Consider the following 18,931-nt stretch of genomic DNA (forward strand, 5'->3'; position numbering starts at 1 on the left):
CACGGGATTCTTTGTCTTTTTATCCCTTTCCCAACTCTTCATCGTTATTTGCTCAGCAACTTCCTCGCTCTTTTTAAAATCCCTTTCCCCTCCATATTTCTTTCCACCTCTCAAGACTTTCTTCCTCATTTCTTTCTCTGCTCCTGCATTATTAACCTTTCTCGTTCCCTTTTTCTTCTCATATACCTATTTCCTCTTTGTTTTCTCAACCTTTCTTGGAAGAAAGGCTTCACACAGCGTTGCTCTATAACCTCTTTCAGCTAGGACTGAAACTACATGTTAAAAGCAATTGCATGAAACTTCCTCTGCCTTAAAACACACACACAAGCACACACAGGACAACTGTGAGATTAAATGGAAGAACAGCAGTGGGGAAAGAGGGCTGTTTAGCCATTTCCCATAATAGCCCCCTCCCAGCTGCTTAAGTAGAAGGAGGATTTTGAGCAGTGCCTGGAATACCTCCCTGATCTTCCTCTGCTTAAATTCACATTCTCTAAAAGCTGCTTTAATGGAAATTAATTAATTAATAAAGTAATTAATACCTGTGCAATCCTAGGGAAATATCCAATGGTACTACACAGAGTAGACCCATTGAAGTGAATGGACCTAGTTTACATAGGACTGTCATTGCATACTGCCCCCCATGCATGTTTAGACAGAAGTGACTGGCTGGAGGATGCTGGGAGTTTTCTGTCTAAAACATTTATAGAATTGCACCATCAGACGGTCAGCTTTATGATCTCTTCCCTCTTCTCTTTTACTCCCACAGCCTCCTTTGCTCAACACCAGCCTTTCCCCAACCAGGGTATTGAAGTCAGCATTAAATTCTCTTTCAATTGATATATAAACATTTGAATTCCGTGAAACAAAACATTTTCTATAAGCATGCAAAGTTGCAAACATGAAAATTTCAAAAAGTGTCCACCATTTTGGCCACCACTGTAGCTTTGTGGATCATTATTATTATTATTATTATTATTATTATTATTATTATTAACATTTCTATATCACCCCATAGCCAAAGTTCTCTGAGTGGTTTACCCAATAAGCAATGGCAACAAAGCTTAGGAGCTGCTGCAGACCTAAGTTACCATTATTTCCTGGGCTTATAACTTCTTTTTTAACCTGTTTCTGCGGCAGGAAAAGGAACAGGAAGGAGGCTATTTAGCTTTTAATTTTCTATCATATTTCAACACTTCAAACACTTGAACGGCTGTCTCCTAGAAGAAGCCCGAGACTGCCCCAATGGACAGTATTAGACAAAATGGATTAAAGTGATAGGAGGATAGATTTTGGTTGAATATTAGAAAAAAATGCATTGAACCAATTACCTAGAGGTATGGTGGGCTCTCCCTTGCTGGAGGAGCTCAAGGAAAGGCTGAGCAGCCATCCATAGCTGCAGCAGCTCAAGCACTGAGCAAGGGGTTGGACTACATGGTCTATACACCCACTTTATGATACTCCCACTTTATGATTCTATAAAAAAGCAAAAACCCTCCTCTTAATTCTGGAAGATTAATCCATATGTCCCCAAAGACAAGAGTTGCCTCTTCCAATAGACCCCACACTGTTGTCACTCATATGCTGACATGACCACTTCAGCATCTATTCTGCTGCACAGAAGCTGCACAGGAGCAGGTGTCCCATTCGTGTCCATCTGACTCTAGCAGGTCCAACTGGCAGCAATTTCCTTTCAGGTTACCACCACTGACCCTGCCTCAGTTCCCCTGGAACTAGCAGCAAACATTCCATGAGCCATCTGGAATCCAGCCTTGTGGGGGTCTAATTCTACTTCCAGATTTATGGAAATGACTATGATTCACTGATTCTTTAGGCTCCTGCAGTTTGCTACTTGGGTTTAGGATGCTGTGCACTATCACAGTGTGATCCTAAATATTTTTACTTGGAAGCTCACCAAGTTCAATGGGACATACTTCCTGCTTAGGATTGCACAGCAATAGCAAAACAATTGAGACATCATGGGACATTCTGGGAGGGCTGAGGTTATGCAGAGATTAACAGAACGGGTTGCAGAGGAATATAATACACAAAATGCACTTTGAAACCTGTCTCTTATAGTGTCTTACAAATCCACTTTAGCTGACAAAGCACAAAGAGCTATTTGCTATGAGGACCTCTTAACTATGCCAAAAAAGTTTTAACTACTTAGATCCTGGACTGCTGAAGTGCTTGTTTGGCTATTATGTGCTGGTCTTGTCTTGTCCCTGCCACACACATTCCCATGGTGAGGAGGGGGCAGTATAATCCTAGGGATGGACCTGTGTTCTCTGCACCGCTGTGAGAAAATCAATTAAGCCTTCACACTGGGAACCTCAAACTGCGTAGGTTTATGCAGTGATGCGGTCCTTTTTAGGATCATGTCATTAGTCTGCTAATGAGGAGGTTTCCAAGAGAAGTACAGAAATAAGGAATATACATAGGGCGTCCATATCTCCTACTTTACAGAGGACAATTCTCTACTTGAAGGCATCTTCTGTTTGAAGGACTCTCCAAGCCAATCCTGGTTTAAAGATAAAGAACCGTAACAAGGCAGAACAGGGCTTTTGAAGCTGCCTATCAAGAGTTAGCACCTGGGCAATAGACTGAGAAGGTAGGCACACAAGTCACCTGATCTTCCCCACTAAGGTGAGATGTAGTGTATTTCTATTTAAATGTTAGTAATTATTTCTAATTGTGCATGTGCAAATTTTGTTCAAATCTATGTTCACTTTTTGACAATCCATATATGGCCACCCTTGGTAACATGGAAGAATCAAGGGACAAACAAGATAAGCATTTTGAAAATTGGGTAAGGATTCTGGGGGTAAAAACAGTAGTCCAATGACCTTGTCATCCATAATGCACCCCAGTGAAATCTTGACAAAGTGTCTTCACTTTCACTGCCTATTTTAGGCCTCAAGATCAAGGCCTCAAGATCAAGGCATGTATTTAGCCAATGATTCTGCTATTGCATAGAGAGAGGAAGCACAGACATAGGCATTGCATGCAGAATTCAGTTATCTCTGATTCTCAGCTTTCAAGTTTCTATCCCTTTTCAAAATAGCTTTGAAAGTGTGAGGGCAAAGTGTGGTGCAGTCCCAGCTGTGTAAGGTGCAGAACAGGACTTCCAGTAATGTGCTAGGGGCAGGATGTCTGTATCCTGCAGAGTAACTTGCCCCCTCCCATAAGATTTATTTATTTATTCATTTATATAGCACTGTTATATAGTAACAGAAGAAGGGCAGCCTTCCTCCAACCTGCTGCTCTCCAAAGGTCTTGTACTGCAACTCCCATCATTCAGCATCATCACCGTCATCATATTGTGCCCAAAGCAGCTCATAACATAAGAAATGTAAAATATATTTATTTAACAGAAAATATAATTTGCAAGGTATCAAACAGCAATAAATGCAACAATACTTTTTAAAGTACAATATAAAGAATAACAGACAACCACAATGCTGGCAGATAAATACATAATAGAAATATCACTACATTCAATATCCAATAAAACAGTACAAATAAATTAAACTAATCCAACTGAGCTCTTAACAGGAGAGAGAATAAAGCACAATACAGAAATATTTGAAAACATAAATCTCCATTCCACATGGGGGTTCTCCACAATTAGCCCACAAGCACAAGTTGACAGCCACATCTCTCTGATGTGGTGGCAGCCTCCCTTCCAATTCTCCACTGCATCTCCTTTCATAGTTCCTTCCTCATCTCTAGAGGAAGAGATTTCCAGTCCTCTTTCAAGCCCCACATACCCAACAGGGTGGACATTATTCAGTCTCTTTCCACCCAACACCCCTTCCTGCACTGGTCTTCAAGAAGAAGACTTTTTCAGGCTCCAATGTGGTGGGTGGTTTGAGGCAGATGGAAATGTTCAACCCCTTGATGTTAGTCCCTCTCCACCAAAACATTCCTTCTGCCTGGGAATGATGGGAATTGCAGCCCAACATGTTTGTTTATTTATTTGAGACATTTCTTGGCCGCCTTTCAGGGCAGAAGCCCTCACAAGGCAGCTTACAACAATAGAATACATAAAACATTAAAAGCAATAACATATTGAAAATATTAAAATCAATGAAACATCAATTAAAGCAATAAAAACAACAATAAAAACAGGAGGATCAACACTAGCAGCAATAACAACAATAACAATACTAGGAGGCACCTGATTGGGGAAGGCTGGAATAAGGCATGCAAAATGTGCAAGCCTGTGTAGCTATGAAGAAGTTCAGCTTTCCTTTGTGCAGTTACCTTAGCCCAGACTTCCCCAGCCTGCAGCCCTAAAGATGTTTTAGACTACAACTCCTGGGATCCCTGGCCATTGGCTATGCTGGCTGTTGCTGATGGATGTTGCAGTTGAAAACATCTAGACTGGGCACCCGGTTGGGGAAGGGTGCCTAGCATTTTGTTTTGCTTTGGTTTTTGGCACAAAGTACAGCACGCAGACCCGCCCAAGAGTTTCAGTTCACAACTTGCCAACGTATTGCACTGGAAGCAAAATGCCTCCAGAACAGCTGATGTGCTTCCGTTCCCGTCGTGGATCTTATCTACTACCGTCTCCTCATTTCCTTTTACCTTAATCAATAATGTTAAGTGATTATATATATATATTCTTCTCTAGCATAGTAACCACAACGCCTGTGCCAAACACTCACAATTGTAAACAGCTCCAACTCCACGAAACAGAGGAGGGCACTTTGTGTGGCCAGGATGTGGGGTTCCTGCTGTGAGCTGTCCCTGTTGCTGCACTGCATGAATTCTCAGCCGCCTTGCTGTGTGCCGCTTTGACAACTGTGAAGGCCGGAATGCTGCTGTCACTGTGCTTGTGTGCTGGGAAATGAGAGGCAGGAGCACATTGTCAGTTCTCAGGTGGGAAGCCATGTGCAGACCGGATGGATGCTTTATGGGAAGAGAGCTAATGAAAAGCACCTTCCAACTCAGCCTTCCTTTTATATCCTGTCTGCTAGATTTTTTAAATCATGTTATTCAGGCTTTATAGAATAGTATAATCAAATCTCCATTTGTTCCTTCCCACTAATCTCTGCCTGCTGCTCTCTGACAGGAGCCTGTGTTTCAGCTTCTCTTAAAGCAAAAAGATAAAAATAAAGTTTCACAGATCAGTGCTTCATGAATATGTTTACTTTGATGTTCTTCAGTTTGCTTGGACAATGCTGCTTTTTTCAAGAATAGCACCAGTGATCCCCCCAAAGTGAAAATGGCCTATTCTGAGAAGGGTGAGAAATAAATGGGCACCATAAGGGAGAAGATTGCACTCTCAGGGCTCAAATACATCTGCTGCCCTTTGGGGAGTGGGGAGGGACGATCACAGAGTTTTCCACTTCTGGGATCGTCCTTCAGGGTCCACACGCCAGTGAGTTGTCCCGGGAGTAAAGAGGGATGTTGCGGGACACCATTTTTCTTTTAAGAGAGGAGACATTTGTGCTACTGCGCAGGTGTAATCCTGCACAAAGGAACGATTGGGTTGGTGTGTTTTTTAAAAAAACCCACACACAACAAACTCATCGCTAAAAGATGCCAAGTGCCATCCCAAAGATGTTGAAAATTATCTTCCCCTCACCCCCGATGTCCACGGACTCTCTCCGCACACCTCCATGCCTGTTTCCTGAGCACCACTACTTGTGGGGAAGAGGGAGGACCCTGGGAGGGAGAGAGCCACGCTGATCGCGGACCTCAGGATGGTCCCAAGACAGCAGAACACACATCCCAAAAGCAGTCCCAGCTATCCCAGGAGAACTGAGTGCTCATCCCTGATTCACCCCAGGATCAGCTGTGCATCATTTGGATGCGCAGGATGACCTTATGACCACCCAGGATAAATGGCAGGTGTAGATTAGGCCTCAGAGTTCTGGGTGGGTGTGGCTGTAGATACTGAAATATTCTTAATGTCTGATGGGTAGTGAGGATGACTGGGCATTGCTGTGGCATGGGGACCAGGGAATTTGGTGACTCAGGCAGGGTATACTTACAAACTCAAAGAAAAAAGACAGGTCATGAAATTATTGTGGGACCTAGCAGCCACAATTACCAGCAAAGTGTCTCTTCTGCTCTCTCTCTCTCTCCTAACGGGTTTAGTTAACCATGAAGAGGAGCGTTTCTCTTGAGACATGTGTGGCTTTAATAATCTTTTTTACTTTTGTCTACCAGCTCTCGCTGCAGCCACTCCTTCCTTAGTTTTCCATCTAGGCCAGGCCAGGGGTCCCCAGTCCCTTTGAGTGGGCACATTTGGAATTTTATGAGAGTGTCATGGGCATTCTCACAAAATGGCTGCCACAGGAGAGACTTGGCCACTTATAAAATGTATATATAGAATCTTAAAACATGAAATAATAATGGGGGGGGGGGTGCAGGAAGCATGGCAGGTGCCAGGACATCTGTCCCTGAGCATGACATTGGGCATCCCAGGACCAGGCCTTGCTGTGAGTGAGTGATTGGCTCCCAGTGCAGGAAAACTCTACATATGCCAGCTTGGCCTCATCAGAATCCTTTTCTAAATCTACTTGTCTCTTCAGATAGTTTAGGTTGCTGAACAATTTGAGGTAATCGCCCCCATGTTTTTCATCTTCCACCCGGGCTTACAGCAGATGGTTTCACTTGCTAATGCTTCCTCCCTTCCTTTGGCTGGAATCTTTCCCAAAGGGATTGAACAGCCTGCAGCAGGAACCAACGCACGGAGTGCATCTCTGTTGTGCTCTCTTCCTGCCAAGCCCACCTCTTCTTTCAGTCAATTGGCCTTTGCTTTGGAGTCTGCTCTTCTCTTCCAGGCTACATATGGCTCTGTCCTCCTCTCCCAGCTGGTGTGCACCGTTTCCTGCACTTAGCATTTTGAGTGCTGAATGGAGAGAAAGAGCAATCTGGCTGCTGTATTTTAACCACTGGCTATCGCTCGAGGCTGTGTTCATTGGAAATTTCAGATTAGAAGGTGGGAATCTTTCTGAAATGTGTGCTGCTCACTTGCTCAGTTGCTTGGGCCAACTGACCTGATCTCTGTTGTTAGTTATGATATTATCTAACTTCGGATGCAGTTTAGCATAGCAAGTGAACTGCAGCCTAGCAGTCCTTCATGCAAAGCCCATGGAATCAGTTTGGTTTTGCCTGAGGGCACGTATTTAGGATCAGTGGTATACTCCTTTGCTGGATTAGAATGGGATTGACGTTCTATATTTGACCATATGAAAAGGAAGACAGGGCTCCTGTATCTTTAACAGTTGTATTGAAAGGGGAATTTCAGCAGGTGTCATTTGTGTATATAGAGAACCTGGTGAAATTCCCTCTTCATCACAGCAGTTAAAGCTGCAGGAACTATACTAGAGTGACCAGATTTAAAAGAGGGCAGGGCACCTGCAGCTTTAACTGGTGTGATGAAGAGGAAATTTCAGCAGGTTCCCCATATATACAAATGACATCTGCTAAAATTCCCTTTTCAATACAACTGTTAAAGATACAGGGGCCCTGTCCTCTTTTTCATATGGTCAGCCTATTCTATATTATGTAATGTACCTATCTATTATGTATTGTACACAGAGACAACTGGGGACTACACCATTCCCCACAGTGTGCCTCTTGCCTTCCAGCCAATAATTGCAGGCTGTGCCAGCTCCAGGTTTCTGAGGGCCCTTGGGCCCCTTCCCTCAGTGAGTTTACCTTACTACTCTCAGCAGCTGCTGTTGCTCCTCATCTTCTTCCTCATCATTACTACCACTTTCTTACTTGACAGACAGAGAACCAGTGAGCAAATGGGCAGTAGCATCTCCTGGTTCTCCTTCTGACCACCAACATTGTTTGGGCCAGAGTGAAATGCAAGTTAACAAGCACATTGGAATGTTGAAAAGCAAGAGCAAATCCGAGGACTTCTTGTCGGTGGGGCCTTGCTGGGATATGGGCCCTCTGCAAGTGCCTGACCATGCCTACCCCTGACTCCAGCTGTGGCTGCAGGGACTTCTGAGTTTTGATGGTTTTAAATTTTGTATACTTTTTAATGTTCACTGTTCTTAACTTTTGTAAACCGCCCAGAGAGCTTTGGCTGTGGGGTGGTATAAAAATTTAATAAATAAATCGCAGCTTTTAAAGCTCAGCTAAAAACTTTTCTTTTTTCTAAAGCTTTTAAAACTTGATTTTGTTCTGACTTTTATACTGTTAGTTTTACTCTACCCTGTGCCTGTTTGGTGCATTCTCTTCCCCTCCTTATTGTTTTATAATGATTTTATTAGAATGTAAGCCTATGCGGCAGGGTTTTGCTATTTTATTGTTTTACTCTGTACAGCACCATGTACATTGATGGTGCTATATAAATAATAATAATAATAATAATAATAATAATAATAAATATGTCACAGAGTGGAACTGATTCAGCTTAGCTTCTCCAAGTTAAAAGCTTAAAAGGTTTTGGGGAGATAATGGTGGGATCTGAAATGTATTTCTTTCTAACACATATCTGGTCTTCAAAAAATAATCAAGGTGTCTTACAAATAAAAAATAAAGCAATGGTAAAGTAACAGTTAAATGGTTCAAAAGCAGAAATTGTTACAATTTTTAAAAGCATCAAATGGGTTTGTAAATGGCAGAAAGGAACATTCTATTCTAATCATCAGAGCAGTTTGGTTCAATCATGTGGTTTCTGGGTCCACCACCCCACTCTCACTTAACACTCACAATATCTACATGGCCTCAAACAACATTCTGCCAAGCCGTGCATCTCCCAAGAAAACTCGTTCTCAATATGGAACCTTGCACCATCTTCTGGCAGAAAGCTTGAGCTGCAATTCCATATCTATTAATCATTGCCAAATTCTGAGATAATGCATGTGAGGCACTTTGAATATTCCAAAGTACATAAATTCTACATTGCTGTTTTTAAAAGGGGGAATTGTGGCTTATAATGCATGGAAAGGATGCAAGATGCAATTAAAAATGTACAAATGTTAAACGTAAGAAAGTACAGTCACAAAATCAGTTACAGTAAAGCATTTTTAAACTTAAAGGGCTACAAGGAAATGATTATAGTGAACAACATTTCTACATTCCATGTTCAATGCTGTAGTGCACAGTAAAAGCATGGGAAGAGTCCCTGGAAAAGGCAAATATCTTTTCCCCACCATTCAAAGTATAGTCTGCATAATTCATCCTGGTTTGGTTTCTGACAATAATTTAAACTAGCTAGTATTGGCAGACATTGAACACCACTATCCTGTGTATTGATGGAAGGTAATATGCTTGAGCTGTATCACACATGGCCTCTTAAATGGAACTATATATGTGTGTGGCAAGAAATATACCACGAAATCTTAAAACACTTTAAAATGGACACTACCTGGTAGAAATTGATCATTTGAGAGTGTTCTAGAGCCAAGTGAAACAGACATGTATACTCTACACAATGAGAAACTACCTCTTTAATGCTGCTGCGGGCATGGTTGAAAACCATCACTCTCTCTCTCTCACACACACACACGGCTATAGCTCTTTCTAATGCACTCTTTAAAATGCTTTGCATTAAAGTGTTTAGAATGGTTCATAGCACCATTATTTAAAGCACTCTAAAAACATTGTGAATACTGTCTTGGGACATCTGCCTCCTCTGGGTTCCATAAATCTCCCAAAGAAGTTGAACCCCACTGATTTTATTGAAGCTGGATTGCACCCACTAGGTTTAGTGGCATTTTTTCAAGTGCAATTGGCCTCCATATTCAAGTTATGCTAAGGTTTTTCCCTGCTAGTTTCCCAAATTCCCACAGGTATCATGAATCTTTTACCATTCCTCAAATGCAGGCTTGCACAACTTTTTCAGATAATACGTAAACTTGTGTGCATGTGTGGTGGGAGAGAGGTACTATAGTTGCACTAGCATGGACCCAGCACCAATGGTTTGATATCGTGGCCCCATATAATGGAATGGGGTGTAGTTATGAACATAAGAAAATAAGTGAAGCCCTTCTGGATTAGAACAATATCCATCTAATTCAGCACTGTGTTTCCATTAATGACCAGCCAGATACCTCCAGGAAGCCCACAAACAGAGCATTAAGCGGCAGCCCTCCCAATTGTCTATTCTAACATGTGACATTCTAAGGTTCTACTGCCTCTGAGCCTGGAGGTTCCACTCATCTATCATGGCAAATAACCACTGACAGACTGTGAATGTGTCTACCCTCACCTCCATTTTAAAACATTGAAGCCAGGGCCAGGGCCTGCGAATTCTGTGCTGTATGAACTCAAAGTTCCTTTCAGACCGTTTCTACCATCTTTCCCCCCATTTCTCATCAAGACATAAGTAGTGCTAAAGAAAACATACACCCCTTTATATTCCACTCCACTTTCTACAATGTCCTACAATGTCCAGTGCATCTTGGGATAGGCTTTTGGGAAATTTATAGGGGTCTGAGTACAGTTTGCATGAAAATCTTAAGAAAGGCTCTTGAGGTTTCTGTGGTTTTAGTTCCAGGAGCATCGATACTAGGAAGGCATCATTAAGTGTTAAATGTGTCCATCCTATTGCTGTCTGGGGATTATGAAGTATGTCCCTATCGGACAGTGATCAAATCATTAGCTGCTGCTGTTGTTGACAGTTTTGCTTATGTAAGTAAATTCTGGAGGAAGTCTGCTAAAATCCTAAAGGTCAGTGGAAAAATGGGCTTTTCTTCCTATGACATTGCTTCATGTCCTGGGTGTGAAAGTGGCTATCTTTCTGTTCCCATTGGTGTCAGAGTGCCTGCAAGATTGTAGAATCATATAGTCTGGAGACCATATGATCAGATGGTCTACAGAACGGGTTACCCCCACCACCACCACTTCCTGCTCTCTTCTTGATACTTGTTTATTCTTGATACTTTCAATTCCTCGTAGAGTTTTAGGTAAGTCATATCATACCTGCACTTGATTTTTTTCCCCTCTGCAAACTATGTACCTACAAAATGCTTGGGAAGTGCCAAAGGGGGACTGGTAGAGATTTTGGTTTAAGTGATGTCTGTCGCGTTTGTTTTGCAAGAGAGAGACAGACAATTTGACTTTGTAAAGTATACTTTATTTTTCAGTGCCTGGATGTTTGTGTTATCAACAACAACTGCACTGTGAATCACCACTGTTAATAATGTGATTGCCATTTCCTGCATTTAATTTCCTTCTGACTTTACTGTTTCCAATCCCTACACACACAGAATAACAAATATAAACTAACAAGCAAAACCCAGTGAGTAACAATTGTGACAAACAGATACAACAGGATTAAATTACTAAAAGGAGCAAATCGCTAAATTATTTAAGTACAAATATAGTAAAATTGACTAAATTACTAAGAACATAAGAAGAGCTATGCTGGATCAAACCAAGGGCATGTCTACACTATGCCTTATCCTGGGGATCATCCCGGAATCCCGGGGGAAGGGAGGGATGATCCCTCCATTTCCCTGGGATAACTGGGAGGGCTTTTAGCCCAATTTTCCCCATGGTCTTGGGATCATCCCGAGACCACAGGAGGTGTGGGCGGCTGTCCCAGTTTCGTCCCAATAAACGCGAGGCACTCCGTGTCCATTGGGGGTGGAAGAAGGGAAGCAGAATTGGTGTTTGTTTGTTTTTTTTTGTTTTTAAAACTTACTTTTGCATTGGAGCACTTGTGTCCTCATCTTCAGTAAAAAATAATAATGGTGGGCACAACATCCCTGGTTCCCCCTGGGATGTTGCGTGTGCGACTGTCTGAAGGGGAGGATCTTGTGAGCAGAATATCGCGAGATCTTCCCCCCTCCCTCTCAGAAGCCCTGGAGGTGTAGACATGCCCCAAGAGTCCATCTAGGCCAACCAGTTGTTGACCAGGGAAACACAAGCAGGACATGGTGCAACAGCACCCTTTCACCCATGTTCCTCAGCAACTGATGTATATAAGCTTTCTTCCTCTGCTATTGGAGGTAAGACATAGCCATCAGGACAAGTAGTCATTGATAGCCTTCTCCAGGAATTTATCCAACCTTCTTTTAAAGCTATCCAATTGGTGGCCATCAGAACATCTTGTGGTAGTGAATTCCATAGTTTAACTATGCACTACTAAATTACTAGAGGGAATAATTTACATATTATGTATATTATCCGTGTAGAAGGCTGTGGCAAAGTTTTCTATACCCTGAGCACTATTACTGAGAAGTCCCTATCCCTTGCACCCACCAACCATGCTGAAGTGGGTGTCAAGACACAGAACAAGGTTCCCTCTGAGGACTAACGTATCCCTCCATCTTGTAACTGTGCATTTGGTTTCTTTTTCCTAGGTGTAGATATTGGCATTTATCCCTATTGAATTTCATCCTGTTGTTTTCAGCCCAGCGCTCCAGCCTATCAAGATCACTTTGAAGTTTGTTTCTGTCTTCCAGGGTATTAGCTATCCCACCCAGTTTTGTGTCATCCGCAGGGCAAGATGTGCGAAGAGAAAGATGCTTGGACCACTCCCAAGCTGTGGGAATGCCAATGTCTGCACAATGTAGGGGATGTTGGCAGCTGTACTCCAACACATCTGGAGGGCCCCAGGTTGGGGAAGGCTGTTCTAGTCATGTATCTCCCACTCTGAGCTGGCCCTTTCTCAACGTGAGAGATTGTCCATGAGGTAATGGCAATGCCTCTGCTATAAGGAGACGCTTCTGCCCTCAGGGGAGAAGAATTCCCTCCATTATCCCAGAGACTTGTACAACCTGGAGCTTGTTCCTACTCGCCCAAACGTGAGCAGAGTCTTCTGTTTGTGTGTGTCAAGGATTCTCTCAGCTTTGCCCCTGGACTGCTCCGAGCTGGAATTGTGTATGTATGGTGAATGTATGTTTTTACACAGCGTGGTGCGGCCAGTTCCTAGTTGCTACCCTTTCAGGAAGCACATAAAAAGAGGAACCGGCCGGGCGCGGAGAGAGGAGGGTGTGAACAAAGCCAGTGCCCCGCGCGCGTTGCAGCACTGATGGCAGGCGGCTGCCCTGCTGGGAATGACTCCGGAGCCCAGCCACCACGGCGGGAAGCGGCAGCAGCAGCAGCAGCACGCGAAGGGCGAGGAAGAGGAGGAGGACGAAGAGGTGTTCTGAGGAGAACCTACAGCCTGTCCCCGCAGGGCAGATGTGGTGGCACCGATCCTGGGATGTGCCGCGGAGCCCCCCAGGGAAAAGCACCACCGCAAGGTACTGCTGGCCCGGCTAGGGGATCTGCTGGTTGCCTTTCTCTTTCCTTGTTCTTTTTCGGCCGTCTGGGCTGACGCCCTGGTCTCTCGCACGGAGAGCTCTTGTTTACATCCTGCTATTGTGGAGGGGGAAAGGCCTTTGCCATGGCATATCCCCTCCTCCCCCTTGGGGCCATTCACCGTCTGCGTGGAGGAAGGCAGGCCTGTGGCGCAGGCAGGGAACGTGTACTCGAGGCAGGGGTGCAGCCAGGGCTGAAGGCCAGGGATCCGCAGCCCAGCCCGAAAACCCCCACCCCAATGACAACCCAGAGAGTGGCGGGTGATGGGGCAGTGGCCAGCAGGCCAGGAGTCATCACCTGGCTGGGATGGGCATGCCAGGATGCACTAGAGCTGGCACTGGTTGCCACAGCATCCTTTCTTTCTTCTGTGTTTAAAGGGCAAGTTTAAAACATAGTTAGCAGTGGAGTGGTGGGGTGGGGGGAGGTATTTCCGTGGTGATAGATGCTGATTTTGCTGGGTGGGTGGGTGGGTAGGTTTGCTTATTGATTGATTGGATTTCTATACTGCCCAATAGCCAAAGTTATAATATATGTTATCACTTTCTACAATGAAGTGGTGCTTACTCCTGAATTTTTTAGCATCATCAGGACAACAGAAGCAAACACAATTGTATTCCTGCTGCAGTCATGATGGTGCCATAATGAGTTTAAAACATGAAATTCTGCACATGCTCAGAAATTCCCTTTTAAAACTTTTTGGTTGTCTATTTTGCACCGCACCCCCCCTCCCCCCCCTCCACAAGACCATTAAGTCCAGGGTCTAAAATTACCTAGCTGCATCACTGATTAGAGTGGAGTGTGTAGCCAGGCAGGGAGGCAGACAGCCAGTCTGTTCCTCCTGACACACTAATGGCTTTAGCACGTTCGAAAGTCTGCTGGGTGGGAATTCGGGTGTCTGGAGAGGAGAGAGATTGATGGAAGAGAGAAAATGTGATTCCAAGAGTCCTGAATGTTCTCCTGCTAAGCAGCCCTTTTCTTGATGAATCTGGAAAAGGGCCCATTTATTTCTGTCTAGAAAGTGGGGACTAAATGGGGTGTGTTCCTCCTCCCCTCTCTGCCCATGCTCTCCAGGCAAAATCCCCTTTGTGTTGGCTCATATGCTGTGATCCAAGTGATCCTCAGCATGATGTGTGAAAACTAGAGGAGGAAAAAGCTGGTCGTAAAATTCATTTGCTTTGCAAAAAAAAGAGAGAGGGGGTGGTTGAGGGAGTGATGTGACAGCTGCTATCATTTCCAGGGAACAGGTGTGGGTTTCCTAGGTGAAGTCAACATCTCCCTTGGTGAGCGCAAATAGTGTGCATGTTGAGTGAGAGGACAAGCTGGACTTGTATGTAGCTTTCCATTTCTAAAACCACAGGGACATAAAGCTTTGAATACCAGAATTAGGTGAAAGGCGGGGGAGAGGAACCAAAACAAAAGCAAATTAGACAACAACAGAGCAAGAAGCAATGGCTTGGGGATGTCCATCCATAAACATATTGTACTGCTGCCTGCTCCACATGTCCTATTCTATTAACATACTATACTGCATCTTTTCTCTCTGGGCCTGTTCAGACAACATGCTAAGCCATGGTTAGGCCACTAAACTTTTTGCAGAAAATGGTTATTGTGTTTAAACCATGGCTTTGTAGCCACCGTGGTTAGGAATGGTTCACACGACACGCTAAGCCATAATGTTTAGCTCAGAATGCATAGACACCATGGCTTAGTGTGTTGTCTGAACAGTCTCAGTCTCTCTCTCTCTCCCTCTCACCCCCCCCCCCACTGAAGGTGTCTGAATGTAATCTCTTGATAGTATTTTTACAGGTGCAATTATTTCTTACATTTTCACTTGAATGCTCTGAGAATATCTGAGATAGTCTGGGCAAGCTGCAAGGATGAGTAGAACTCATTCAATCCTACTTAGTGAAATATCTTGGGATTGAGATGGCAAGGCTTTAAGAAGCAGAAACAAGAGAAAACAGTAACTTTCTAGTTATATCAGGTTCTTGTCTGTTTCATTCAGCATTTTTTTTAAAAAAATGAAGGTAAATAAATAAGACAAACACAAAAGGCAAATCCATTGCTAGCTAAATTTAATGTGTAAAGCATTTAATTTGAGCCAATTTAATTCTAATTCTAACTCACCAACCACCAAGAACATGACCAAATTGGTTTTGTTATTGTGTTTTCTGAGACTGTAACACCCAATTTGTTACTGCTTTGTAAGCTAAGGGACTTCAAATATGGTGTTAAACACACAGAGTTACTTTTCCTTAAATGGCATGGGACAAGGTTACCTGAAGGAGAGATTACAGCAGTACAAACCTGCCTGAATTCTGAGATCCTCTGAGCTTTTCTCTCAATCCTACCAAGATCTAAAGTGAATTTTGTGCTGATATGGGAGAGGGTCTTAATGACTCTGCCTTAGCTTTGGAAGCATTGCCTAATCCCTGCTTTATTGTCCTTCCACCATCAGGTTAGGATGGTGCATTGGACCTTCAATAGACAACAGGGTAGCAGATGTAGGCTCATGGTTCAGCTCCATATTAGGAACACCTTCACCTGTTGCACAACTATCTATCATGGACTTTGACTAGGTGCAGGAGCTTGTCTGGAACAAATAGGTTGGCAATTCCACAGATGGACATCTGGGAGCATTTTGGTTACTTCTGCTGATCATGGGGGAAGCTTTTCTCATAGCTGCCATGGAACAAAATGAGGCACGGCTCCTGTATATAGCAAGGGGAGAGAGGGGGGAGAGAGAGAGCAATGACCACTAGTCAACAGCTGAAGCAGCTAGGAGAAGTGTTAGCAATAGGTGCTAGTTCCCTTGTGTGTTCTGGAGCCTAGGGATATTTAAATTCCCGTCAATTATGAAAGCTGTAGTTCAGGATATCTGGAAAGCACCAGGTTAGGGAAGGCTGGCCTACAGTGACTGGCAGCAGCAGCAATCCAAGAGCTCCAGGCCAGAGACTTTCACAGCAAAGCACGTGCTCTACCACTGAGATACAGCCCTTCCCAACTTAAATTTGTGGTTGCCCCTGGAGACGTAGCAACTGCATTGGTTTACCCCTGTGTGACCAAGAAGCACAACCCATGGTAAGGTTGAGACAGGTAACTCTTTCCCTCTTCATCTGACTAGCTTTTTTCTTAAACTTGAATGGGTGTATCTGAGATTCACCAGATCAAGGGAGAATACAACAGATCTCAATCAGTGATAGATTTGCACATTTTTACTAAGTGTTTTGAGCTTCAAGAATTAAAGTATATGGGTTATGGTCTCTGAAACTTCTCTCAAGCCAAATAACACAAAGTAGTACCACAAAATATGCATTTATTGCTCAAACAGTATTAGAGAATAACAAATTATGCAATGATAAAACAAGCAAAACACGTATAATGCAATTAGGACGATTAGGAGCATAATAGAAATTGTGCCTAGCTTATTTATTTATTTTTAGTAAAACTACAGTTCAATTCCTCTCAACCAACAAAGCAATCATCATTAAGGTCTTATAGTTACCAATCTGGCAAGTATGATTTCCAGAGTTTAGTTAATCATGTGAGGTAGGCATCTCGTTCTCCCAGGATCACTCCGGGCAACAAGATCTAACTCTTGCTTTTATATCTCTTTTGTGGATGATCTCATCTTAAATTTTAGAGGTAGTCATGCCACTATTCCTGTTTCTCTCAATGTAACCAACTCTGCCACTGACACTAGTAACACCCAGATGAAGATAGCCCTGCTAAAGTAAACTACGTGCTGCTTCCAACACTTGACCAACCCATTCATGACAGCCCCACTCCATTTCCAAGAATATATTCCATTACTCATAGTTATCTCACAGTACACACAGAACTCATCACATGTTACTGATCACTTGCAGCCAGCATATACAGATAGTTAGGAATAGCACTCCTATGAAATACAACAAATTCGTATCAACAATACAGGTTACATTCATACTGTGTGACAGGGTTAGACAAACAAACGTAGGCTTGTTTCTCAAGGACTGAGGGAAGTGCTGCATATAAAGCAAGTGTTGCAGAGAAAACAAAACCTAACATCTGTCTTAAGACTATGTAGCCCGTGCTCTATTCACAGAGATCCCATAGGAGGTACAATGCTATTTCACTCATCTGGGCTGTTAAAATATGCAAGGCCTACCTTGGCATCCCACCCAGGGATAGTGCTAGAAGTCACGCTGCCGGAGGTGGAAGGACTTGCTTTCTCCTCTCTCACCCCCTGCTTCCTTCTCTCTCACACCCTGCTTTCTTTTCTTCTCCCCCTTCCACTTTGTTAGCAGCAGTGCAGGCAATCTCACCCATCAGTGCCTCACTCTGAGGAAGGACCCCTTCCTCAGAGCAAGGCATGGGGCAGGGTGGGCACTCTGAAGAGCCTCAACAGCCACTTCCCTGCTGCTGCAAGTGCCACAGCGGTAAGTGGAGGGCAGGCAAGTGATGGGGATGGGAAACAATGGCAGTGGCTGGCCCTCTAGCGATGCCAAGAGGGCAAAGGGCAGCTGCTGTGATGGGCAGGGTCCCTGGTCTGTTGACCCATCACCTAAGACAAGGATCCCACCCTGACTCATGAGAGAGCTGGCCCCTTTGCTAATAACTTAGAGCAGCCTTCCCAACCTGGTGCCCTCCAGATGTTTTGAAATACAACTCCCAGCATGCCTGATCATGAGCCATCCTGGCTAAGGCTGATGGGAGTTGAAGTCTGAAACAACTGGAATGCACCAGGTTGGAGAAGGCTGACATAGGGAAATGGCTTGGCTATGTTCTTTGTGCAACACAGCAATAGTTTTAAAAGGCCTGTAGGTGGTGCTCTTGTGGCTGTGTTACATCACTGCTGGAAAAAAGCTTGGTTTGTTCCTAGGCTATCTTAGAAAGTTTTGTAAAATCGACGAATGACCTTGGTTCTATTAAAATTACATTTTTATTGTACTGTATCTTTTGTTTTGTATAATTACCAAGACTAACATAATGGAACAAAAAGTGGTCTAGGATAGCCTTCCCCAACTTGGTGCCCTCCAGATGGTTTGGATTACAAACCCCATCATCCCCTGAGTGCATGACCAATGATCAGGAATGATGGGAGTTTTAGTTCAAAATATCTGGAGGGGACCAGGTTGTGGAAGGCTATTCTTGGAAATAGTGCCTGGAAATATGGATAACAGGAATAGTTGTCGGCCTAGCTGGATGAATTGGAATTGAAGATAACATCGGCGGGTAACTATCTTGGCACAGACTGTTAAATGGACACCTGCTGGTCTTTCTGATACTTCATCTCTGGGCCAAAGGATGATAAACTGAGGCTGCATCCTTCTACAAGATCTGGAGGTTTTCCAGATTGATGGTAGCCACTCCAGGAGCCTTTTTTTTGGCTGAGGAGCAAAATAAAAATACTTTAAATAAATAAACTAAAGTAAAATGTAGTGACATTAAATCTAGAATAATAAAAAAGGGTCTGAGGCAGTTCATTTCAGCACGGTGGCACTAAATATAGATTTGCCAGGATTACTCCTTTCCAATTTCTGTTGTATTTAACAATGCTAACTTGCCAACTGATATAGTTGAACATCAGGTGCTTACTCTGCATTAGCTAAAGACAAAGAGGATACCTTACCTGATTATTTTTGAACATGGGCATTTTGTTTCACATGAAAGGATAGACAACATTGCTGGATCTGGCTTTGATAGAGGATTGTTGAAGTAG

This window comes from Elgaria multicarinata, chromosome 2 (genome assembly GCF_023053635.1).
Source record: "Elgaria multicarinata webbii isolate HBS135686 ecotype San Diego chromosome 2, rElgMul1.1.pri, whole genome shotgun sequence".
Lineage (NCBI taxonomy): Eukaryota > Metazoa > Chordata > Lepidosauria > Squamata > Anguidae > Elgaria > Elgaria multicarinata.